At 36.6% G+C, this 26,219-nt stretch overlaps 1 protein-coding gene across 6 annotated transcripts in view; it reads left to right on the forward strand.

Annotated features, from left to right (window-relative positions):
• The window catches only part of LOC107981625 (sodium/hydrogen exchanger 3), a 347,213-nt gene that overhangs the window by 42,507 nt on the left and 278,487 nt on the right, over positions 1-26,219 (forward strand). The window contains exon 2 of one of the 6 annotated variants that reach the window (XM_031932706.2): positions 25,918-26,129. The exons of the other annotated variants lie outside the window; for them this stretch is intronic. The gene's annotated coding sequence lies outside the window, so the exon portion shown is untranslated. The remainder of the gene's footprint in view (positions 1-25,917; positions 26,130-26,219) is intronic. 6 annotated transcript variants of the gene reach the window in all.

The raw sequence follows: 26,219 nt of genomic DNA on the forward strand, positions 1-26,219 counted from the left end.
GACGGCTGAACGATGCAGAAGAAAGAAGACGGCAGGACGATGCAGAATGAAGAAGACGAGTTTGATCCTGAACCCCTAATCACCTTAGTGGATGGGGGATGTACGGAGATTTCAAACCTCAAAGGAGAAGCCAAAAAAAGGCTAGTTAACGGGCCCCACGGAAGTATTGTTCAACGATACTACCTGTAGGGATCCAGTGTCGGAGGGCCACTTGTGCAGAGCTTGCTCTGCCTACGCCACATAGAAAACACACACACACACACACTAATGCACACTCACACACCCACATCCATACGGACATTTTCTAAAAACATTTGATTTGAACTTGTAACACACCAAAAAGTATTTACTAGAAGTTTTGACGAAACTCAAAATTTTACTATTACAAAGCTTACTCTAGGAGGAAGCAAAATTCAAAATTTATAAACTGATATTTCGAGATGAAAAAGTTTATAAACCAAATGCTAAATTAAAATATTGCGAAAGGAGATATTCGTGGTGCAAAAGAAATATTTTTAGTAATTTCAAAATTGAGGTTTTCAAAACATATTAGTCGTCTGTCACAAAATGCTAGTCTTCATAGCGAAAATAATTTGTGCTTATCTTTATGGTGAGTATTGAAATGTGTTACTTTTTTAGTTAATGATGCGAATAATGCGTAAGCTAGTCTGCTACTAGGGGGTTATTCTGAGGTGATAAATTTTGTTTATCGCTATAAGAACTTGTGATTAACAATGAGTACATCACTTTTTTATTGATGTAGAATCACCCTCCTGCACCGGATAAGGCTAAACATTTTGTAAATTAAAAATTAAAGGGTAAAGATTAGAAATTTATTAACTGAATTTTAAAATGAAAAAATTCATAAAACAAAAATGTTGAATTGAAATATTGCTTACGGGGATATTCGGGGTTGAAATATTGCAAACATGATATTTTGTATTTTTGCTGTTTCTTGTTGATTCTAAGCGGCCGTAGTACCGCCACAGAAAGCAAAATACTAGAAACATGTTTAAGTGCATATTTATCCAATATTTCTAACAAGGAGAATGCGAAGCGGACTCTGGAGATTTTATTCGCAGCTATACACTTGAGATATTCGCGTCGTAGTATAGATGAAACCACTCATATACTCAACTTACTTCTTCCGAAGTTGAACTGGCTGACTTGGAATACAAGAGAATCGGATAGGCGAAAATTAAAAGAAATTTCATCAATAATTTTCAATTATAATTATTTTGGAAAGCCTTTATCTTGGAATTTTTTATTTTATCTTGGAAGCCTGAAAATTCTTCAGAACACATCATGAAACAAGGAAGTATGAAAAAATGTGGGATAGGTACGTGTTCGACGAGAAATGAATGGTTCTGTACGAAATGTTGCAAACCTATTTGCAGAAAACACAAAGAAGATCACGGCAATGAGCCATAATTGGGTTCATAACTCGGAAACTTATTGAAACTTTTACTACTTTGCGCACGATTGTTTATCCTTATTTTACACTAACAAATAGAACTCTGACAAAAAAACGTTACTTAAGTTTTTGTCGTGTTTTTGCCCGTAGAATCGATATCCGCATTCAGTTTTGCAAAATTACAACATTTTGGGTTATTTGTTTAAATAATTTGTTATAAACAATTGTCATCGACAAAAGAAAAAACACGGGTATTTTTTTTTTGTTATGCAAAGGATGGCACAGTTCGTTTCTCGATATCTCTGCCAGGTTTTGCCTGGTTTTTAATGGGTTAAAAAAGCTTACTGATTAGACAAAATAGTGTGAAATGCTTACTTTTTACATATAAAATTATATATAAAAGAAAAAAACAAATGATTAAAAATAAACAAATATCATTTTAATGAAGAGACAAATTAAAATATTAAAAATAAATGCACTTCCCCATAGGAACCGAGAGAGATTAGGCGCCTCGATTCCGAGAAGCGATAAGAAACTCGAAATTGAAAGTCAGAAAAAGTTATCTAAACTTAAGACGGCGATACAAGGAATATAATTAAATTAAAAAACAATAGGATTAATTAATTAAAATTGAATATTAAAACAATCGCGAATAGAATCGAATTCGCGAACATAAAAGAAATTGCGATGTAAACTTTAAAGCGCGCAGAGCATTCATCACAGTCCGAGTACGAATTCAAATCCGAACCAAAATTTAAATCGTGATTCGCAGGTAACAAAAAGTACATACTCCAGGAGGACCTTATTTGATTAAATACTGCAACGAAGCAGCAATAAGCACAATGCTTGCACACCAATATCCGACAAGTACACAGAGAATAGAAGGAAGCAACCAGGCGGAGAAATTACGATAACGAGTTCACTATCACATTCGCAAGAAGAGCAACGCCTACACGACATCTATACGCCCTACATGGAATATTATAAAAATATAATATTACTACACAAAAAGAGTACGTGTTCCCAAGCTGAGAAGTCGTCGACATATGCATGGACCGAGCGCAGTGCAGGTCGTAAAAGTTGCGATAACTCAGATAATAGAGCGCGGGGACACGTCGGGAGGCGAGAAGAGGATCAGCCGCGTTGCTAGAAGAGGAGAAATTCTTATCGACTAATAATAAAATTCTGATTGATCCACACTACTCCAAAATTCAAACGCCGAGAGGAGAAAATCGACGTCTAAGCCTCTAATTGGCTAAGTACTCACCCCTCCGGGAAATTGGAAGAAGACGGTTACAAAAATCGGAGGATATATAAACTTGGAGTGCAAGCTGAGAGGACCGTCAATTTTTATAATTTCTTGGATTGTGCGAAAGCTCTGCCCGTTTCCAGATCGGTTCTTGTTGATTACTTATTCGGAATTAAAATTATTAACTGCAAACAGAAAATTACGTATTTGTGCAGTGTTATAAAGACAGTTCGCATGATATAAATTTCTCTATTTGTATCGCCGCCTTGTGTTTCCGGGTATTTAAACGCTGACTCTTTACAAAATTCTAATCTTCGTGCGTGCGCAAGTGTGAGTTGTATTGTGAACGAATCAACAATTGAATCAATTAAAGAACTTTTAATCTAAGACGTGTGTAAGAGTAAATCATTTGGTAAATTCCTACACCTTGCTGCGCTGACCTAATCGCGCTTCCCAAATCACAACTGAGAGGACGAGCAAGTAGCGGAGCGGCTTTCATCCTGATACATACAAAGGTAAGTGTCAATCAATATTACTATAAGTCAATAACATCTCCCTCTCTTTCTCTGACATTCACTTCTATTTTCGAGTTATTAACATCCGAGTAGTTCCCCTTTCTCATAAGTTAAGGACGTGACGAAAAAAGGGTTACGTCCTAACATTTTATTAGTCCGCGTATCGGGTTTGGTTGTTTTGAGAGTGTGCTCGGACAGTTGTCTCAGGCTGTTCTTCAGGATCGCGGGGACAACTAAGCACCGTCGGCACCCAGATTTCTTACTTATAATCTCCTTCGCCCTCCGTGCTCTCATATTTTAAATGACCGCGGAATCTTACTGTCCGATGAAGACCGCCGAGTCTAGGACATAACAATAGTGTATATCGTACTCGATAATATTACTGAAGACTGATCAAAGATGATGAGCACGCTACCCGGAACTCTTATAGATGATGTCCTGGTGTTCGACGGAAGGACAAATCGAGCCTCCTTAGTACGCACCGAAAGCCATGGAGTGCACTACCTAGACTTGATTTTTTCTTCCTCCGGACACCTGGACATCGTCTACGGGAGTCATGGGTAACATGCACATTATCTTCAAGCAAAATGGTTGTTTACTCACAAAAAGCCACGAAGCGCATTATCTAAACTTGATTTTTTCTACTTTCAGACACCTAGACATCGTCTACGAGAGTTCCAGATAACGTACTCATTATCTTCAAGCCGAACCTATGTGTTTACACAAAAATCCACAGAGCCCACTCCTGGACTTGATTTTTATTCCGCCGGATACCTGGACATCATCTACGAGAGACCCGGGTGAGGTCCCGCATAGCGTGCACATCATCTTGGAGCAGAACTTATACCTGTATGCATAGAAAACCACTAAGCTCCTATCCTGCTCTCATTCTTGGATGTAAAAAGTATTTCAGTAATTTATAAACGCAAGTTTCAGCCGAGAAAGAACATACATTTCTACTCCTATTCTACCAAGAAAATCTGGCGAGCAGCTAGAGTACTGACTAGATTTTCTGGCGAAATTTCTACCAGGGTTGTGATCATATCGTAAAAGTAATGCAAATTCAATGGAAAACCCATACAGAAAAAATTTGCATAGATCTGTGCAGAGATCTCGGCAGAGTTTTCTGATCGGATCTCTGTATATATCTCTGCATAAAATTTGGACCATCTCCTGTTAATTTCCGGAACATTCTTAAAAGCAAAAAAATAATATAATGAGTGCCTCTATAGGTGTTACTATTCGGATAATAACAGTGAAATTCTGGTTGTTAACTCCAACATTTTTATTTTTAAAGAATTAGAAAAAAATTTGTTTTAATCAAATTATTAAAAAAATTAAAAGTTCGTGAGATCCAGATCGTATGTAGAATTGATTAAAAGAATAAATGATTTTAATTAATGAATATAATAATGATGATAGCAAACTCTTATTGAATATTTTCATCCCCTCCTTTTCCCCATCCGCTACTCCACCGGATTAGAAAGGTAGTTTCCTGCTCTCAGGTGGAGCTATCTGGTTACAGACTCATAGTGAGATGGTAGTACCTCACGTATCAGTCTGAAGCTGTGTGGTTTACCTAAGTGTGCGGAGCACGCGTAGTGAATCTCCCCTACTCATCTTCTACAACACACGAGCAGCTCTCCTCTAGTGGATCTTCCAATTTAAAGGATAGTCTACTCAACTGATAAAGTGGGGTGGATCCAAGTCAATCATCATTCTTCGAATGTGCGTGTCTCTTCTTATTACTAACCCCGAGTCACGTTTCATTTTCTAATGTAATTGGTAAGGCTCAAATAAAATGACACACATAGAATTCTCTTTTCTGTACAATTTATTGAGGATATAGAAACCACTCGCACCTTCACAACGAGTCTCCAACTTGCGACTTACAGCAGACCACCATCAGCGCACTACCTGCTCACAGTACTTTCGGCAAACAAGGCGAGCGGACCATAGTTCGCTCGCTTTATAGGCGTCACATTCACAGATACACGGAAATGTACTTCATACTCTCTTACGTGCTGAATTAAGAGTTCGGTGAGTAGGGATAAGAAAGCGAGGACACACACGTAAGTACGCATTCATACTTCCATACTCTTACCGATCAAATAGGAAAATATGTTGACTTCAATTTCATTGACGCCCGAACAGGGACTCGTCGGGTTTTATATAATAAGGGAAGATTACTGAAGGGAGATCATTGAGATACTTGAAAATTTAATTTAACATCAGAGGCTAAGGAACGCTCAATGATTCTCATTTTACAAATATCGCTAGCCGACATTTTTGTAATAAATGTTTCGTCTTCAAATAGAGTACGAATTTGAGGACCATTAAAAATACCTTCTTTTAATTTAGCATCACTTATTGCGGGAAACTTTTCTCCTAAATACTGGAAACAATAGCCATGATTGACCAACCAACAAAATGAACGACACAGAAAAAGCTGCATGGCAAAGTTTCAAAACTGTTCGTGAGAACTTTTTAGGAAATAAAAAGAGTGAGAACTATCAGGAAGTAGTTGCACAAATGTTGGAGAATTTAAAAAATTTGGGTTGCTTGATGAGTTATAAAATGCATTTCTTACATTCCCATCTTGATTACTTTCCTCTTAATCTAGGAGACGTCAGTGAAGAACAGGGTGAACGATTTCATCAAGATATAAGTGTAATGGAGAATCGATACCAAGGAAGATGGAATGTCAACATGATGGCAGATTTTTGCTGGACGCTGAACAGAGACATTAAAACAAATAACAAAAAGAGAAAAAGAAACCCATTGCATAGGTCATTTGAAGAAAAAAGAGTTCGTTACAAGAGAAAAAAGAAGTAAAGAAAGATATCGACAGTTACTAAACTAGCGGAAAAAAATAAGAAAAAAATATAAACGAAAGCAACTTTGCTCTGTACACAAGGAAGGTATTAAGTGATAAAATCTCTTGAATAAGACTTTTTACAATTTTTGGTATCTTTTTCCATTTTTGGAAAGTTTTATATAACATTATTATCGGTTTAAACTGTTTCTTCCCAATTTGACCTCGAACTGACCTTGACCCTGACGTGATCGGGTCAAACTGACCCCGGATTCGGATTTAGCGACCACAAAAGCATAAATATATGGCATTTCAATTTTTTTGAACCGTTTCTCCTCAGTTTGACCTTGAGCTGACCTTGACCCTGACGTGATAGGGCCAAACTGGCTCCGGATTCGGATTCAGCGACCTAAAAAACATACATATATGGCATTTTAATTTTTTTGAACCGTTTCTTCTTAATTTGACCTCCAACTGACCTTGACCCTGACGTGATGGGGCCAAACTGACACCGGATTCGAATTCAGCGACTCGAAAAACATAAGGATACATGGGTCTGATTTTTTGTACAGACATCTTTTTTTATTTTGTGTGCCGGTGTAATCGACGGCATGAGTAAATTAGCGCTTCACGAGAATTCATGCAATCTACTGTAATAATCGGTATCGGTCACGGATATCTATGTGGCAATCTCAATCACCATAATTAGACCAAGTATATAGAGTCTCTCAAAACATTTTTTTTCTTTTTCTCTATACAGCCTTTAGGCCCTTCTTTAGCTTTGTCTGTGGCATAATATATTTTCAAAATGGCAGAAGCCACCGGTAGAAAGCACAACAGACGTTCTTTAGCAATACTGGAAAAAATCTAGAAATTACAAAACGAACATAACCCAGACAATGCGAAGAAAGAACTTGAATGGAAGAATGCTGTAGTGCATGAGCTCGACACACTAAATAACAAACAAAGCACACTCTAAGAACGAGTAAAACATTATAAAACATTAGGAATGAGATTGAAAATATGGTGTGCACCAAGGGCTAAGCGGGCTTTATGGCCTCCTGTGGTTACAGTACTCGTCTGCGGCTTGTACTGCAAACTCCACACTCGGCCTAAAATAGCCCACTTTACGCCATTGGTACACAATGTACTATTCTTTTGTGCATCGATTACGGATGTAAAAAACCCTTATCGTACTTAAGATTTTAAGGAAAAGTAGATATTTTATATGTTTTGGCTAAGTTCATTGCACAGCTTTTAAACCCCTGTGGTTCTTAAGATATCAAGGTTTCAATTTTTTTTTGAATATTTTTTGATTCTTTATATCTCTAAAACAATGTAGTTAAATGCTTCAAAATTGTACTTGGCAATTTACCATAAACAAAGCAATCTGCTGTTAAAATTTTGAACGGTTTCGTTGATCGGTTCTCAAGTAAAGAGCTGAAATGTAAAAACCGATTTTTGTCACTCACTCTTTTGGGATATAGGTTATTTAAATTAAACCATACCTTCAAGCGCGGTTTTGCTGGCATTAAAAAAAAATTATTCATAAACATTTAAAAAGCATAAATATACTGTATTTCAAAACAATATTTTATTTATAAATATAGTTGGAGCTATAAATTTAGTTGGAAGAAGCTACGTACCAATGAATTGGCAGCGATATTTTAATTTATTATGGTTTTGAATACTGAATAACAAACAAATTCTTATGATTGTCGAATATTTGCTATTGCATTTGCAGTAGCAATTGTATTTTGATATGAAGTAGCGCGGTATCGTCACGAAGGCGAGTTTGAGAAGCAGACGAAGCTGCGGCGCCCGTGACACTATTTACTTCTATATTGGTGTTCGGATTTTTCATTATACAAAAAAAATACTTATCATTAATGTTGCTAAGGTTTTTTGGCTCATTAGAATGTTTTCTGAGCTGAACTATGATTTCCAACAAAATATTAGTGAAAAGGCTGCTTATTTTTATAATATGTGAGTGTATAATCCACAAATGCTAAAATCACGTTTTTCTTCTTCAGCCTGAAATGTGAAAGAACCGTTAAGTTAGCCGCAAGAAATGTTAGGACCGTGAAGTTGGCCGCAAAGCTATATACAAATGGGAATTGTTTTCTCAAGAAAATATAATAATATATTACGATATTTAGAATTAAGAGGTTGCCGGTGCATATTCTGCGTTCCGGAGCTGTAATAGTAACTAGCTTGCCATGGTAGCCGATGACAAGGTTCAGGTTGTTTTCAGTGTCTTGATATAAAAATCATTCAAGGGCAGTGTCTAGGTGTACAAGGTGGCCTATGACGAAGTCTAGGTGGTGCGCTCCGTGGTTTTTGGTGTCTAGGTGAATAAATCGTACGAGGACGGCGTCTAGGTGTACAGGGTGGCCGATCGCGAGGTCTGGATAGTTCGCACCGTGTTTTTCGGTGTCTAGGTGTAGAGATAATTCGAGGGTGGTGTATATCATAAAAATGTTACAAAAAAGCTATGGTCGAAAGGTGCGAAAGATGCTTATATTTTTTTACTTTTATTTTTTATTTTTACGACGTAAATATGAAATACTCAAAAAAATTTACTAAAAATGATTGAAATCTCTAAAAAAAATTAACTTTTAAAAAAGTAAAAGGTTAGGCGAGTTTGATATAATCTGCAACGAAATGACAGATAGAAAAGAACTGAGATCAATCAAGCAAAGTCAAGTTTATTATATTTAATCGTAATGAAGCAAGGAACAACTCTCAAGATAATTACTACGTAACTTACCATGCCCGTTTCATTTTGTTTATTGGTAAACAACTAAAATTTTCTTTTTATATATTAGAACGTCATACAAACACCATAAGTACAATGAAACGGGCATGACAACCCCGTCAAAACGATCAACGTTGATTCAATGCTGATTTCAATATTGATTTCAGTATGAAATCAGCGTTGATTCAATATTGAATCCACGTTGAATCAACATTAAATTTGTCCGAGAACGCAACGTGGATTCAGCGTTGATTTAATATTGAATCAACGCTGATTTCACAGTTCAATCAGGGTTGAAATAAAATTGTAAAAAGAAAAACCGCCAAGACGTGGGCTCGAACCCAAGACTTTTTGATTAGTAGACGAACAACTTGACCACTAAGCCATTTCGACACTTGCAATGTATATCTCATAATGTAACATACACGGAAACCTATAGGTGGCAAATTGTCTCGAAGCTGGGTACCTTCCCGAGAGCACAGAGAGATCCAGTTGAGGGTCTAGTCCAGTATTATTATAAAAATCATGATAGAGTAGGTTAATTTTCGATTATTCTCTATAGGATTCCGTTTATGTTACATTATGAGATATAAATGTAAGTGTCGAAATGGCTAAGTGGTCAAGTCATTCGGCTACTATTCAAAAGGTCTCGGGTTCGAGCCCAGGTTTTAGCGATATTTTTTTTTACAATTAATTATTTCAACTCTGATTGAACCCTGAAATCCAGCACTGATTCAGTCTGAAATCAACGCTGAATCCACGTTGCGTTTTCGGACAAATTCAATGTTGATTCAACGTTGATTCAACGTGGATTCAATATTGAATCAAAGCTGATTTCAGACTGAAATCTATATTGAAATCAGCATTGAATCAACGTTGATCGTTTTGACAAGGAAGTTAAATAGTAATTATCTTGAGAGTTGCTACTTGCTTCATTACGATTAAATATGATAAACTTGACTTTGTTTGATTGATCTCAGTTCTTTTCTATCTGTAATTTCGTTGCGGAATATATCAAACTCGTCTTACCTTTTACTTTTTTAAAAGTTAATTTTTGTTACATGTCTATGTAGTGTAGAATTTGATATAAGTAAAATGCGAACATTTATATTTGATGTATGCGATACATTTAATTTGTCATTTTTTCCGTTATCAAGTAATTTTAAGGATACAATTAATTTAGATTCATTTAATACAATTCCTAATGAAAAATAAGTATTGCGAAAGCGTGGAATCCCAAGGTGTTCTGGGTAGCCTAAGGAACCCGAAAAAGTTGGTCTGGTAGGTGTGCCCTCAAATTTCAATTTCGTTCACTTAGACCTCTAAAAGTATCCGGTTATTTCTGGATTTGCTCATATCGACGGCTCCCAGGCAGAAGGACCTTTCTCGGGCGCCGCTCCGAGAGGGCCCTATCTTAGCCGCCGCTCCAAGAAGGCCCTATCTCGGCCGCTTCTCCGACAAGGACCTCCCTGCTCGAAATGAGGGATTCAAAAGTATAAAAAAAATAATACTTTTAAAAACTTTTTTCAATATCGATTCTTAATAACGATTTGGTATATTAAATGTGATAAAAAAGGATTTAATTATAAAAGAATGAAAGCTGATAAAACGAATCTTTTTTAATCCTAATTGTATATAATATTATTGGAAAATGATTAGATTTGATAAAACTAAATCATTTGTAATACCAATTTAATCTTTTTTTCTTTTTTAAATTTCCAATACTGCTTGGATAAATCCATTTGAATCCAAATTTTATCCTATTTTTTAAAAAGTGGTGTAAATGTGATACTAACTGAATCCTTCCTAATACGACTTTTATACTTTTCTTACTGTCTAAAACTGGTTAAATAAATCCCTTTTAATACGAGTTTATTCAATGAATTTATTTTTACATACAAACTATGTTTAAACATTTAATTTATGAGAATACCGTAGATGCAAAGTTTTCTTCTAATGATTCAACTGGTCGGTTGTAGAATCTTGCAAATGTCTGTGAACCTGCAGACCTGCCAGCATCGTTTTTTATAGTGTTTATACTAAGACCTTTTTGGAAGGCTTTGGTAGTCGATGCGTGTCTAGTACTGTGTTCCGTAAATTCTTTGTCGATTCCACATTCATGCAAAGTCTCTTTTAAATATCTACTTAACTTGTTCGCTGATTCCCTACTCTTATGAGGTTTTTTACAAGTAATAAATAGTTATCCTTTCTTAAATTTTTTGTTACTTTGATGTAATGATCTAAAGTTTTAGCAATGCATATACCTGGTTTCTCTGAGAAGTATGGTAAATATGCGAACGGTTGAAAAGCACCAGGTCTAGAGGTTTTTATCATATCCTCAATCTTAATCTGTATGCTATTGTGATTTCGCTTAATATTACACATTTTTATTAGTGATAATGATTGTACTCTAAAACTAGTACCTAGCGCAATTAACATTGTTAATTTTTTGGTAAGGCTGATTAAACTTAACGAGCTAAGCTCTCGTCTCTGATTTTCTTAAGTATCCTAGGTAATAGTGCGAAAGGGGGAAACGTTATTTTAACATTTCTAAGCCGTTCGGCTACCGTATTAAAATTGTAAATATCGCCTTATAATTTTTTTGTCATGCAAATATTAATAATTAAATAAATTACTTAATATAATGAGTATCGAGAAATATTAAATAAATAAATTACTTAAATAATTATACGTTTCAAGACATAAATTAATCGTCTACGTCGGTAACTAAATCGGATTCATCTGTTACGCTGTTATCCTCATCGATGTGGTCTTCCTCGTCATTATCTATGTCACTCTCTACATTCTCACTCTTTTCCATATTCGTCTCTTCGATGTTGACTTCCTCGGTACTCTTTATATCACTTATCTCTAGAATCTCACTCTTCTATTTGTGTGCTTCCTCCAACTTTGCTTTTTTACTATGACTTTCGACATCATTGCTGTGATCCCATTCTTCAGATGGTCTTTTCTTGCTGGCATTTAACTGTTTGGCGGGTTTGGCACTTTCAGCATCTGTTGCTTTACTCTTTTAGCCTGAAGCTAGTTAAATTAAAAAATATAGTTTATACATGTACATATTTATAACAATAACAATGTTACCTGGTTTATCTTTATGCAAGTTTTTTTCCGACGTACATCTTGAATTTAGAAGCTTCTAGTCCGTAATCCAACTCATTTTTTTGTTATTGGTCATCCATGTTGTTTTTAACCAAAAACCGTAGAAATCTACAAATATGTACCATAAATACAACGCTCATGTAAAACTTCATAAATGTTACATAGATATACAATAATAAAAATATTTTGTTACCTTCCATTGCCCCCAACTATGTCGGATCCAATGCTGTGAACGAATCTTTATCATTCGTATTTCCTATTGTTCTATTGCTGCAACGACCAGTTACTGTACTATTCATTAAATAGTATCATCAAATAATGCTCTAAGAGCATGTCCAAGAAAAACTGGAGGTCTGGGAGATCTAACCATAACTCTATTGTATTGCGCTGAGCTTAGTCGTACACCTCGGCCAATATGAAACTGGAAGTGATAAGTGAAGTCTTAATATTTACAAAACATTTAGGAATACAATTTTATTAAATATATTAGTATTTTACCCTATCATTACTCTCCCGATAGAACCCTATCGGCGGGTAATTGTCCTGAGTAACAATTTCAGCAGTTGACGTTATCTTCGACTGCAGCTGCGTATCAATAACTGAAATATAGAAGTAGTTGTTAATGTTCTTCAATGTATAACATCAGATTATATATGGATAAGTAAATAAATATAATAATTTCACATAATTGCAATAAATGCCCATAAATGAAGCAGCGCAAAAGATTAAACAGCTGTTGCAGGACATAGGATAATCCTTTAAACTAAGATGCATGAAATAATGTAGAAGATATTTAAGTGGTAATTTAATTATTAGGTTATTCACTTTATTATTGTAACAAATATGTTAATAATCTTTTTATTACAATAATAAAATTAATTATTAAGCAATGACCAGTTCAATAGAGAAGATAAGGGATGCTTATTATCTATTAAAACTTATCAATCCATTCCACTGATTACCGAAAATGATAATTGTTCTAGATCTTTAGGTAATATTAAAAAATAATAAAAATTGTGCAAAGTTTCTGTATTTACAACATGCAATAAAAAGAATATATTTTATAGTAGTCTATATACAAATATATATACAACTAGAAACTTAAAGCAACGAGCATTAAGTTATATACTTCCTCTAATACCATTCAACTGCTGTTTAGCTGCTGAAACTTCTGTCTATATATATATATATACATACATACATCGTTATGAAGCTCAGTCGCAACAATATTATACGTATGAGTTGCATAATACGTTGACCCAGGACTGAAATGCTGTAATTCAATTTTTACTATTTTAAATTTTTATCTTTTGCTTTCTCATTATCTCTCATTCCTCCCTCCCCATCTAACTCTGTTTCTACTTCGTTATTTCTTTCCACAAAATATGGAAGTACTCAAACGATGAACTTCTTCCATCGTATACATAATAGATACAATATTACTAGCTGGCTTTACCTGCTTTTTCTCTCATCTTGTCAAGTATTTCAGTTTGCAGTTTCACATTTAGTTCTTGACTACTGTTCAGTTTTGATAGTACATTCTTGTGTTCTTCTTTCAATTTAAGGTATTTTTTATCTACTTTATCCAAACTGTCTTTGTATTCTTTAACCTTCTTTTTAAGATTATCGGCTTCTGTCTTCAATTTATCCATTTTCTTATCACAGGCAGACGAGTTGTGAACTTGGACTAACGACTTTATCTGAAACAAAATAAAATATAAACAAATTAATCATAGATTAAAAAAATTTGATCAGAATCTTAATATACTCACCAATGGTTTTGTTACGATTTTTTTTTATCTTGCAATTCTTTGTTTTCGCTTGCACTGGATATAGTTTCCTTTTCTTTAGTCTCAGTAGATTGACGTTGATATTTTCCTTTAACTGCAATTGACTTACAATAAGAAAAGTACTTTAAAATAATTATCTTTTAAACAAATTCAATACAAATGTTTTAAAACTTACATCAAGTTTGCTTGGTTAATTTTTTTTGCTGTATTATCATCCAATTGTTCATTGTTTTCTTTATTAGTTTCTTCTTTGGTTAAAATGCGTTGATTATTATTATATGCCTTACTTTCTATCTGAAATAAAAAAAAAATTTAAACATAATGGGACGCCATGTTGGGATTCCAACATGGCGTCGGGCGGGGGAATACCGCCTGACAAGGTTCGTGAAAAATCGTTTAAATGTCATCCCTCAGCGAGAGTTGGAGTAGTAATTTGTTTAATATGTGATAATGTGTACCATAGAAGTGACTTTAATAAATTAAACAACATAAGATATGTCAGTAATACATTGGTAATTTGTGCTGATCACGCGCACATAAATCTAACCTCAAAATATAATGAATCGGCATTAAATGAGGATGCCAGAATCATAGTAGCACATGTGAAAAGTCAATTGAAGGAAGAACTAAGGGAAGAAATTTTGAAAGAACTGGAAAACAAGGACGAGGAGGACGTACAAAATAGTCAGGATGATAGTATGGAAGTGAGTAATTTGAGAAAAGAAAATAGTCTACTAAAACAAATAAATACAGAGATGAGCGATAAGAATGAAATATTGAAGGAATTTATTAAGCAACTACAAAAAGAAAACAATATTGTTAAGAAACCATATGCTCAAGTTTTATCAGGAGAAAAGCCAAAAAGCGAAAGAGTACCGAACATCATAATAAGGAAGAAAAACAATGAGGACAGAACAGATATAAGAACAAGTGTGAAACATTATTTAAATAAAGAGAAGTCAATTCAAACCAAAAAGGTATATTGCAAAAATGACAATGAGATGATAATCAGTTGTATGAACAACACAAGTGCTGCTGAAACCCTTAAATACATGAGTAAGAAATTATCTAATACATGTACGATTGAAAAAGAAGTAGTAAAAAAACCAAGATTGAAAATAGTGGGTGTGGATAATTATGAACAAATGGACTTAAAAGAATTAGAAAATGACATAAATACAAGAAACTTTAAAGGCTGTGAAACAAAATGTGTAGCTGTGCATAAATTTGTAAACAAAAAAAACAATCAAGAAAGCATAATAATTGAAGTAACCTCAGAACTATACAAGACTATAAACGAGAACAATAACAAAATCTTTGTAGGATACCAGAACTGCAAAGTATATGACGACATTAATCTACAACCCTGTATAAACTGTGGGAGATTCGGACACAGCAGTAGGAAGTGCATAAATGACAAGGTATGTTTAAGATGTGCAGGCCCTCATAATACAATCAACTGTACAAAGCAGTCTGATTTATGCTGTATTAACTGTTATTAATAACATCTATAAGACAAAGTATAATACAGCACACGTGGCAAATGATAGCCACCAATGTCAAGTGCTTATGAAAAAAATCAAAAGGCATATTGAATCAACGGATTACCCTGTGGACCCATTTATCCAGAGATATATCGGTAAAATAGATATCCCTGTACCGACTGATACAAGACCAAGAAGAACAAATTCCATGGACACGCTGCTATCAACTTCACCTCGTTCCAGCCTTCTCAATCTGCAGAGTCAGCGAGGAGGCAATCAAGGAATCAAGTAACATGGAGAATATCATTGACATAGTAGAAGATATACAGAGCGAGACGATACAACGAGAAACAACAATATTAGATCTAAACTCTCTAAATAAACACTTGAAAATGAATAAAGAAAATATACTGTATGTAAATATAAGAAGCTTAAATGCAAATTTTAACAAACTTCAAGTATTTATTGAGAGACTAAAGATAAAACCATGCATAATCGTATGCGCTGAATCATGGAACTTAGATTTTAAAGACTATTTTATGATAGAAGGATATAAAATGTATTATAACAGTAGCAAAATAAACAGATCTGACGGTGTGGTTGTATATATTGAAAACGATATAGAGGAAGACACGGAGATTATTGATATAGGCAAGCTTAAAATACTCAATTCTTGTATAAAAATAAACAATGAGAACACAGTAGACATATCCGCAATATATCGATCTCATGACATACCAAAATCGGAATTTATTATGAACATAAAAGAACTAATAAAAAACAAAAAGAAGACTAAGAATCATTTAATAATAGGAGACTTTAATATTGACACACTGACACAAGAAAATTATAGTAATGAGTTTTTATGTAACTTACTAGACTCCGGGTACCACCCAGGATTTCAGGGTATAACTAGACCGTCAGATTCTAAAAATATTGGAACATGCATAGACAATGTATTTATAAAAACTAATACAATTTTAACCAGGACTTTCAAATTAATTTATGCGCTAACTGATCATTATCCACTATTTGTATCGATTAACAAGCAAAGAGCAAACAAGGTAGAAGAGAACAAAACAACAATAAATTACAAAAAACTAAGGAAAATAGCGAAGGATGTAAATTGGGAATTGATATTGACTATGCATGATCCAACTGAAGCTACCAATACACTTATTGAACACATAAAGATTAGCATAGATTTAGCTACGGAAAACAAAAAAATACGTAACATACGAGACATCACAAAACCTAGAAAAATATGGATTACTAAGGCCATAATAGAATCGTGCAATAAAAAAGAGTTATTGTATAAGACTTGGCAATTGGAACCAGGTAATAATAGGCTGAAGAAAGAGTATAAGGACTATACAAAAATTCTAAATAAAGTTATCAATGAGGCAACATTTAAATATGATAGTGAACAAGTAGGAAAAAATCTAAGAAATCCTAGACGTTTATGGGAAATAGTGAAAACTAAACTAGGGAAAACAAATAAGAAAGACGACACTATAAAACAAATTTTAAATAAAGATATGCAGAAGATCGATGAACCCATTGGCATAGCCAATGAGTTCAACTCTTATTTCTGCAATATTGGTAAAAAACTAAGTGATAAAATTAAACAACCAACTAGTGCTAAGGCACATCAACCAATAAAGTATCCAAAATCTATTTTCTTGACCCCAACTAATAACAGTGAGATAAGTAAAATCATAAAGAATATGGAATTGAAAAGCGGTGGAGTAGATAAGATAAATGTAAAAACAATAAAGCTGCTATCGGATTATATAATAAATCCATTAGTGCATATTATTAACTTATGTATTGAAAAGGGTATTTGGCCAGAAGCGTTAAAAAGTGCTGAGGTGATACCAATATATAAAGCGAAAAGTAAGAAACAAGTATCAAACTACAGACCTATCTCTTTAATCTCAAACTTAGCTAAGATATTGGAAAGAGTTATATATTGCAGAATTACTGAATTTATAAACAAAAGTAAGATCATAGCGGAAAATCAGTATGGTTTTGTAAAAAATAAAGGCACAAAGGAAGCATTATATCATATAACAAACATTATTTATAATAAATTAGATAAAAGTAAGCCAATAGCTATAAGTTTTTTGGATCTCTCAAAAGCATTTGATACTGTAAATCACAAAATCTTGTTGGATAAACTTTATAATTATGGTATTAGGGGAATAGCATATAAATTAATTAGGAGTTACTTAACTAATAGGTGCCAAAGAGTTAAACTGAAAGATGTCGTAAGCAGTTATGAGGCTGTTGATACAGGGGTGCCACAAGGAACTATATTAGGACCACTATTTTTTATTTTATACGTCAATGATCTCTTGAAAAATATGACAAAAGAAACAATCATATCCTATGCTGATGACACAGCTGTAATATCAACTGATGATAACTGGAGTAATGTTGAAATCAAGATGAACGACTACTTAAGTAACATATCGGTCTGGCTTGCACAAAATAAATTATCCTTAAACATTGACAAAACGGTATATATGACTTTTGGTAATTATATTGATAGTGTCCCAAGAAACTTTACATGTCAAATAGAGGGAAAGGTCTTGAAAAGGGTGGAACACTGTAAATACTTAGGTATAATCTTCGATTTCAACATGAAATGGAAATAACATATAGAATATTTAATAAATAAAACTAAATATTTAGTGTTTGTATTTTATAAGCTAAGAACATTCATGGAAACACATACATTATTAATGATATACTATGCATTCTTTCACAGTGTTATAAATTATGGAATAATAGCATGGGGGGGAGCGTATAATAACAACTTGAATATATTACAAAATTTACAAAGTAGATTGCTAAAAATAATAAGTAACAACAAATTCATGACTCATAACAAACCTCTAAACTTAAGACAATTGTTTGCGTTTGAATCCATAGTGTTCCACTATAATCATATGAAAAACAGGTTCTTGACATCGAATAGCGTAACAAGGAAAAAGTTGATACAGATACCACAAAGAACTAAAACTGTAAGCCAAAAAAACAGCTATATAAAGGCTGTTGGTGTATTCAATGATCTTCCGAACGAGCTAAAGACTTTAAACAAATATGAAACAGCGAAAAGTAAAATAAAGGAATGGATTAGGATGAATGAATGATATGCTAAAATACTAGGGATGAATATTTAGGTTCTATTTAAAAATTAAATTGTAAGAGGATCTCTTGTAAGGGGAAAAGTGTTATAATAAAGGAATTGTAATTAGTATTAAGTTTTAGTAGATAAGAGTGGTCAGTCCTGCCAACAGGTACCTGCGAGTACCTCTGCGGGATTTACTGGTGCATTGCGGAGTGTAAGTCACTATTGTAATTCACTAGTGTAAATTTTCTGGTTAAATAAATAAATAAATAAATAAATAAATAAATAATTTTCAATGATTTTTTTTTATAGAAATTTAACACAACTATATCATTTTACGTACATTACGTTTGCCTGATGATTTTGAGTCCAAAGTTGTTATGTTTATTCCTTTTTCAACATCTCTGATGTCGTCAGCATCAGCTTCTTCTGCATTAATACTTTGACCAATACCTGTATTGGCTGTCTTGTGGTTCTCTTCTTTACTATAGCAATACCTAATGATGTACTACTTGAAGATAATACTGATACACTTTTCGTGGCATCGATCATCTGATTATGACTCAAGATAACATCATCGTTTGTATCTTGGTCAATTTGATTACTTTTGACTAGGCCATCTGAATCACTCAATACTTGAAATAATGCTGATTTTTTCATGTTCAGTATTGATGCATACTGCTTCATTTTTTTGTCCTGCAAATACAAACATAATATTTGAAGTATATCAAAGATTGACAATGATCCAAAGATTAAGCAATAGTTTTGGCACTTACTCGATTCTGTTGTTTTTCAGTTTTGACATTTCTAATTTTGGATTTCTTGACTTTTTTTCTCAGGTGCACTGTCATCCGTTTCCATTATTTTTTCTGGGCAATTTTTGCGTCGTTTACCACCAGCAGGTGTAGCATTCTCTTTTCTCTCAACATCTTCTTTCGTAGCTAAAATAACAACATTGAGTAAATAAATTATTTTAATAAGAAGTGAAATATTATAATAAGAGTAAGAGGATAAATTTTATGCGTTGATTTTGCTGCCATTATTAAAGTTTGTAAGAATTACTTAAAACTTATTTTTTGCATTTACAGTTCAAAAGAATAAATATAGCAACGCAACATTTTGTATTAAAATCATTTAAGAATAAAATGTAAGAAATTAAATAATTAATAGAAAAAAAACAACAAACTATTGCATAGTAAAAAATCTATATCTGATGCAATATATGGGATGATTTTTCATAAGTTAATTAAACTAAAATGATATAAAAAATAAATTAATTTGTATACCCTTTTAAAATGTTCACTTACACTCCAAAAATATAACTTTGCATTTGGTGTATTCTTCTGGGCCCTTGTTGTCCCTATTATCTTTCATAAAGTATTTTTTCCTTTCATTAAAGCTAAGAGTTCCGAATGGCTTCAAGAAATCAGAATTTGGAACCGTGGAATTGATTTTTGCAGGCCCTTCGAGGTACTTTATGTACGCCCAGCAATCCATATTTGTTTGTCAACCTGTAAAATACATTTTATATACAAAACATGTGGGCTATATAACTATATTTGTTATATGGAAGACATACTTGTCGTATCGTCCACAAAGTATATTATAGTATAGTAGTCTCGAGAATACGGTCCCTGATAAGCGCGAATAGATACACAGCTCCGTTCACCAGTCAAATACATTGTACCAGTGTATATATAATATATTATATATATATACCTCAGAACCCCCCCTGCCCCAGCCAATAAAAGTATATTTTTTGTAATAATAAAAATACTGACCGATGTATTTTAATTAGCTCTATCCAAAAACATCGCCAGATTAAACTGCTCCACCTTATATTTCTAATGAAAAATCAATAAAGATTTGGGAAAAAAATAAATTATCTTAATTTTGATACAGCCATATCTTTTTAAATAAACAATATTTCAAACTGCTCCAAACTGCTCCAAACTGCTCTACATCCATATAATACTGCTCCATAGTAATTTTTATCGGCTCCGCTATAGTTAACTGCAAAATAAGTAAAATTCATTTTGTCAGAAATGTGCTGACTGAAGCTCGTAGCGCGCAGGCGCGGATCTCATTCATTGCCGTATTGCCGGGATAAAGTTTAAATTAAGGTAAAGAATTCATGTGTTACAAACTAAGTTTCTAACGAAATAAATTTTTTTATTATTATTTATTGCCAATGGTGTTTAATGAAAACGTATTTTATTTTAGATTCTGCCTTAGGTGCCACTGTATTAACTATAAGAAGTATTATAAAACTACCATCGCTATTTCTTAGATTATCACAGATTATTTGACTAAAAATCTCCTTCTTATAGTTAATACAGTAGCATATGTTTTTGGATAGAGCTAATTAAAATACATCGGTCAGTATTTTGATTATTACAAAAAATATACTTTAATAGGCTGGGGTAGGGGGGGTTACCTCAGACTGATCGAAGCAACTCAAAACACACACACACATACACATCTCTCACATGTGATGCCAGTGCGCTTATACTCTCTCTCTCTCTCTCTCTCTCTCTCTGTTATGTGTGCTCAATGCAACAAAGCAGCCAGGGGAAGAATGAAGACATGCAAGTTGTGCAATGACCATTTCCACACCATATGTGTCTCATTTCGGTCCATAATGGTGGGGAATGATGCCACACTCGTCTGTGCTGCCTGTGCAGCAGAATATACAGACGTCGGCACGCCCAAGACCACGCAGACGAGGGCAAGGGCAGCGGCAGCGACAGCGGCAACGGCAAGCACATCCACCAAGGGCACTCCTTTAACAGGTGTGCCCAAGAAGAATAGGTCTGCGCCTCCATCTCTTGCCGGCTCCAGAGCGCAGTCGCCGGCGAGGACACAGGCGTCAATCGAGGCGTCCCTCAAGGACATCATTGCGGCACTGGATGATATCAAGCGGGTCCAAAATGAGGCCCTTCAGGCGCAAAACACCGTGTCTGAACGGGTCTCAAAAATCGAGAAGCGACTTGGCCCGCTTGAGAAACGCCTCAAAGCCCTTGACGACTTGCCTGCGCTCAACACTCGGCTAAGTAAAGCCGAGTCCTCCATCTCTGAGCTGCAGGCACAAATTCAACAGCTGTCGTCAAGGAGCCCTGTAGAGCAGCAGAACAACAGCATTGCGCCGGCCTCGGAGGAGCTCAATACCATCCGCAGCGAGCTGGCCGATTTAAAGAGGAAGCAGGAGCGTACTTCCAACAACGTGGTGGTGATCACCGGCCTGGGCTACACCCAGGAGACATCACTGCAGCTCCTGGCCTACTCGGTCCTGGCTGCACTGGATCCCACGGTCCTGAAGCGGGATGTGGCGTCCGTCAGGATCATGGGGAGACTGGACACAACGAACATCAGTGCGCCGGGTGACAGCAGACTTCCACCACTTGCTGTCACCCTCTCTTCCAGTGCACTGGCCCGCTCCATCATAGTGGCCAAAGCCAGGAAGCGCAAACTTCACACTAGTGAACTGGATGCTGCGCTACTGGAGGAAGCGAGAGCTCTCTGTCCAGACCATCAGGGACTCATCAATATAAATGAGCTGCTTCCTCCAGATATTCACTAGCTGCGAATCAGGGCAAGGCTGGAGGCAAAGAGGAGGAAAGGATGCCGCTCTTTTGTGAGGGATGGTAGGATCCTCATCCGTTCTGGCGAAGACAATGAACGGGCCACCATCATCACTACAGAGGCTGATCTGGAAGATTTTTTAGCCCGAACACCGCCAATAGCCAACACGGACACCACACATTAAAACACTTACACATCATTCCACCAAAACCACCGTCTAAAACATCAAACACATCCACATCTACATCTAAAGCGTCTCTGTCTGGGGGTCTCAGGGTCTGTCATCTCAATGCGAACTCCCTTACGGGTCATATTGAGATGATCAGGTTCTTCTTGTCCACTCGTTCCCCCTTCCACGTAGTGGCTGTGACCGAGACCTGGCTAAGCGACAAGATATCGTCCATCCCTTCACTGGACGATTACACTCTTTACAGACGGGACAGAAACAGGAACGGTGGAGGTGTGGCTCTCTACATCCATCACTCACTGACAGCTTGTATCATCTCGTCATCTGATGGTGAATGGTCGGGCAAACCAGGTAAGCCGGAGTATCTTTTCTGTGAAATCACAGCTAAGGGAATATCGCCCATCTTCGTGGGGGTTGTGTATCGCCCTCCTCATTCTCCCTTTATCCAGGGATCTAACTTTATTGAGCAACTAACAACACACATGCACAACTACTCCACGAAGGTCATCATGGGTGATTTCAATGCTGACCAACTTTCCTCGTCTGAAGACGCCAATTTCATCAAGGCTTTCATCGACGAGAACTCCCTTATTTCTGTGCCATATGATGCAACTCATCATAGACAAGACTCTGACACCTGGCTTGACCTTTGCTTCATCGATGAGCAGGATCGCCTGCTCTCATACTGGAAGACTGACACACCTTTCATTAATGGACATGACCTTATTACAGCCACACTCGACGTACAGATTCCACGCTACGTACCTAATACCTACACTTACAGAAACTACAAAGGAATCTGTGCTGAGAAGCTAAGGGACTTCCTTAGCGCATGCGACTGGTCATCCTTCACCACACCATCACTTGACGAATGCATCACCATCCTCAACGAAAACATCACAAAAGCCATAAATCATCTCGCCCTATTAAAGACTGTGACACCTGGACGTAAACGTCACCCGTGGTTCACCGCGGCTCTTCGTGACCTTTTAACTGAAAGGAATAGGCTCTACAGGCGTTTTCGCAGAAGTCGTCTACCTTGGGATCTATACTTTTATAGAATCGCAAGGGATGACGCTCATCAACGGGTCGAGGAAGCCAGGCTGAATTACTATTATTCACGCTTGTCTACTCTAACCGACGTTGCAGAGATATGGAGAGAACTTGAAAATCTTGGCATTACCACCTCTAAATCTTCTCCACCTGCTCGGTTCTCTCCAGATGCTCTCAACGAACACTTCAGTTCCATCTCAAATGACCCTCAAGCTCCATCTGTCGAGGAGTATCTGCGGACCCTCGAGAGTCTAGACCTCCCTGAACACTTTATCTTCAGGGCCATTACAGAATCGGACGTGTTAGCTGCAGTTTCACATTTCAATACCCAGGCCAGGGGAAGCGATGGCATCCCACAGGTTGTAATCTCTAAAGCACTACCAATACTCACTCCTTTAATCTGTCAAATTTTCAACCTGTCTTTGAGTGAGGCATGCTTTCCCTCTGCCTGGAAATCATCGCTCGTAAGAGCATTAAACAAGATCAACTCTCCTACAACTGTAATTGACTACCGACCGATTTCCCTACTTTGCTTTCTATCCAAGGCGCTGGAGTGGCTGGTGCACAATCAAATCTCTGAATACCTTGAAACTAGACTCTATCTTGATAGTTTCCAAACTGGTTTTCGCACTGGCCACAGCACGCAGTCCGGCTTGATTAAGCTGACTGATGATGTCAGGCTTGGAATGGACAGGAAGAAGGTCACCCTTCTGCTTCTTTTTGATTTTAGCAAGGCGTTTGATACAGTGTGTCACGTCAGGCTACTCAGAAAGCTACCCTCCTTCGGCTTCTCCAAGCAGGTTATCCGCTGGCTTGCATCTTACCTTTCTGGTAGAGAACAGGCCGTCATTGGTGACAACAACGAACTCTCTACATTCCTACCACTAAACACCGGTGTCCCACAGGGGTCAGTCTTGGGCCCCTTATTGTTCGCGTTATACATCAATGACATTGGCCTCTGCCTTGACTCAGATGTATCCCATCTAGTCTACGCGGATGATCCGCAAATCTACTGTCAATGCCCCCTTGAGGAGCTCGATTCCTGTTCTGACAAGATGAGTGCTAACGCCGAGAGGATAATGTGCTGGGCAGCACTAAACAGACTTAAGCTGAATGTTAGTAAGACTAAGGCGATCGTCCTGGGCTCACCCTACTATATCAATGCTCTACCTTCTACTGCTAACACCTATATAAATATAGGGGGGGCCCAGGTCAACTTTGAATCATCTGTGCGCAACCTGGGGCTGGTGCTTGACTCAAAACTTACGTGGAAAGAGCACGTTACACAAACTTGTAAACGTGCTCACTCTTTAATGTATCGGCTATATTTCTTTCGGAAGAGCACTAGCCTCAGGTTGCGCCAACATTTGGTGCAGGCACTCCTATTTCCCCTCATCGACTACTGCTCACTTGTTTACTGCGACCTGACTCAAGAGCTTGACTTAAAACTGCAGAGGCTTGTCAATACGGGAATCCGATACATCTATGGTGTAAAGAGGGACGAGCACATCTCCCCTTACAGGCGTGAGTTGCAATGGCTCACCACCGCCGGACGTAGGAAGTACTTCATGGCCTGTTTTCTTAGAAAAATTTTCAACACCTCAATACCAGCTTATCTACTAGCCTATTTTGACTTCTACGTCGCACTGAGGCCTGTCAGGGGCGAGGTGACTCCACTGGACATCCCGTCCTTCAAGACGGAGAAGCTGAGGAATTCATTTTTCATCAGCGCCTCCTACCTCTGGAACAGCCTTCCATCTCAACTTCGCGACACACTATCCATATCACACTTCAAACAAGCAGCTAAAAATTATTTCTTTAATTTGGAAAACACATAAACATCGCACAAACATACATACATTCTCTTTCATCTCATGTCATCTCTCAACATCACACACACCTTATACTATATACCCTTACACAAATTTTATTTATTCCTTTATCATAATACACTATATTTGTTATATGTACAACAAAATGTACAAAAATAAAGAGCAATTAATCTAATCTAATCTAATCTCTCTCTCTCTCTCTCTCTCTCTCTCTCTCTCTCTCTCTCTCTCTCTCTCTCTCTCTCTCTCTCTCTCTCTCTCTCTCTCTCTCTCTCTCTCTCTCTCTCTCTCTCTCTCTCTCTCTCTCTCTCTCTCTCTCTCTCTCTCTCTCTCTCTCTCTCTCTCTCTCTCTCTCTCTCTCTCTCTCTCTCTAGCCCAAGCAAGCGCATGTGCGCGTCGCGGCCACGGCTTGATCAGCAGCTATATACTATATACTCTTATGAATAGCTATATGTATGTATCTATTGTAAACGATTCGACGACAACAATGTGCCCCCCCCCCCGCTACCGAGGCTGCCGCATGCTGCCCGTTTGAGGCCCCGAAACGTGACACCCCCGAGCTCCTTTTTCTATATGCTATAGCGCTACTCGTTTTTTCCGCCGTCTTTTATTTCTCGCACCAGCCGACAAATAGACTAGAAGGAAAAGTCATTTTTCTTACTATATCTCGCCCGCGCGCTCCGATGCTGTTGGCGCGCGCGCGTATATACTTAGTTTACGTTATATACTTATACCCCGGCAGCTCCGCGCTTACCTCGCCTATTTTCATTACTGCAACACGCACACACACACACATACACACACACACACACATATTTCAAAGGTCAGACCAGGATGATTCCAGGATTTGGTTCCGGCCTGGCTATATTTATCTACCTGTGGCCTTATATGGGATGTGATACTGTGCCGTGACTGCCCTTCTGGTTGATGTACGAGATGCCTGTTAGAAAGTACAGTTCTAACAGCTGATTTTTTATTGCAGGTACCTGTTACCAGGATACAGTCATCATTGTTGTCCTGGTCACCCATCTCTCATATATATGAAAGCCTCGCAAACAGCACAGAAAAGGGCAATCGATTCGTAGATGCTTGCTGTCTACATCCGAGAGCAGATTCAGTGGGTTTGGCAGATTCTACAACCTACATACTGCTATACTGCTGTTGTCTGTTGTGTCCGGAGTGGAGAATAATTGCGTGGGTATTAGCTTGGGATCTGATTCCTATAGTGATTGTTGTTCTTTTTGTGCAGCACTTGCTGTGCGAGTTGCCTGTTAGAAAGTACAT

The sequence above is a fragment of the Nasonia vitripennis genome, assembly GCF_009193385.2.
Source record: "Nasonia vitripennis strain AsymCx chromosome 1 unlocalized genomic scaffold, Nvit_psr_1.1 chr1_random0007, whole genome shotgun sequence".
Classification (NCBI taxonomy): Eukaryota; Metazoa; Arthropoda; class Insecta; order Hymenoptera; family Pteromalidae; genus Nasonia; species Nasonia vitripennis.